The sequence below is a fragment of the Petaurus breviceps genome, unplaced genomic scaffold (assembly GCF_028583685.1).
Source record: "Petaurus breviceps papuanus isolate PSGF00001 unplaced genomic scaffold, PetGlider_PUasm1.0 90825, whole genome shotgun sequence".
Lineage (NCBI taxonomy): Eukaryota > Metazoa > Chordata > Mammalia > Diprotodontia > Petauridae > Petaurus > Petaurus breviceps.
Window position 1 is genome coordinate 777989 of NW_027187353.1, and position 1646 is coordinate 779634.

General features: G+C 47.6%; 1 long non-coding RNA gene across 1 annotated transcript in view; it reads left to right on the forward strand.

Moving 5' to 3' along the window:
• Positions 1-362: 362 nt before the first annotated feature.
• Positions 363-1646, forward strand: part of LOC138148435 (uncharacterized) — a 36838-nt gene continuing 35554 nt past the window's right edge. Inside the window, exon 1 of the long non-coding RNA XR_011165064.1 lies at positions 363-456. This is a non-coding gene — a long non-coding RNA (uncharacterized lncRNA). The remainder of the gene's footprint in view (positions 457-1646) is intronic.

A 1646-nucleotide genomic window follows, 5' to 3' on the forward strand; every position in this document is an offset into this window, starting at 1 on the left:
TGGAAGGAAACTAGAGATTTCCCTAGCTGCCCTTCCTACTCCCCTCAAAAGAAAAATTACTTTGTATTTGCTTTAGCATATACTACAAGTTTCTCTATAGAATGTAAGCTCCTTGGGAGCAAGGACTGTTTCATATTCCAGGCCAAGATCACGTGTCTTATTAAATGCTTGTTGATAGATCTCTTTGTCTCCTGGGCAGAAAACCTTTGATATACCCAGAAAATTCCATATGCTCTCTCCCAGCCTCCTTCCTAGCCTAGAGCACACAGATTTGGGGACATGTCTAGACATTCTCCTTCTAGCATCTGCCTTGAAGTATTACTCTTCCTGACCAAGCCTGAAGGGTGTGGCTTTGCTTTTTGGGGCCAGGTGGGGGGGGAATTTCTGAATGACCTCTGGGGTATTCTCTCGAGAATTGTGGGATACGGAGTTGGCTCTCCAGGAAGAAGGGGGGAGGTAAGGAACTACTCCAAGCTTACTCTAGGGAAGGGGCCTGGGTTGGCTGCCAACACCTTTCTTTTAACAGATTCAAAGTACTTTAAAGTCATTGTTCGTGAGAATGGGGGTGGGGGTGGGGGAGAGACCTTCCTGAGCTGGGGCTCTGACGTTGTGGGGGATAGGGGCTGTCCAGGGTCCCACAGGAAGTCAATAGCGGGTTTCAGATCTTTAACCACTCAGGTCAGTGTCTGGCCGTTTGGCTACCCAGCCTTCTGAGCCCCATTCCCGTGGGACACGAACTGCACTCTGCAATTTTCAGTCAATGAGCATTAACTATCCAGACTGACTCGGCCCCTCCCTGTTTAGGCAGCTTATGTCCCGTGCACTAATTCCCAGGGCCTCAGTCTGGCAAGCCACTTTGTTCGAGTTTGGGGAGTCAAACCAGATCTAGGGGTGGAGAGAGGAGGGGCAAACATGGGAACCAGAGAAATCAAGATGGTTGCCTGGCGGTCCTGTGCAGAGCCTTTCTCCCAGTGGGCATTGCTGGCCTCAGATCTGGGTCAGGGCAAGAACTAGGAAGAAGCATTCTCCTCCTCAAACACTGGGGCCGGGTGGGTTGGGAGCAGAGTGGGGAGAGGTGAGATGTAGACAATACACTCTATGAAACAAGAATAGCTTACATTTATATAGTGCTCTAGGGTGGCAGTGCCCTTTGCATACAGTATTTCATTTGGTCCTCATTAAAAAACCCTGTGAGGTAGGTAGTAGAAGAATTATTATTCCTGAGCAAAGGTCTGGGTGGGAATTAGGGAAGTGGGATTCTCCTCCAGTCTGGCTTCTGCCACCTCTTATCTTTATGACCTTGGGTAAGTAATTTCCCCTTTCTAGGTCTTTTTCCTTAGCTGTAAAATGGGACAGTCTCTAAATTCTCTTGCATTTTTAATGGGTGGAGATTATGTGATGAGAAAATTGAGGTTTGGAGAGATTTCAAGTTTTTTAGGGTAGTATAGGTAATAAAAGTGGGTGGGATGGGGAAGAGAACCACAGCCCATATCTGAGTCCCCTAATCCAAGTGACCTGTATAGACTGTGATTGCCCTGCTTCCCAATTCTTGTACTGTGGGGTGTTCGACTTCTTCAATCTGTAGACCAAGCTAAAAAATGTGTGTGTGTGTGTGTGTGTGTGTGTGTGTGTGTGTGTGTGTGTGT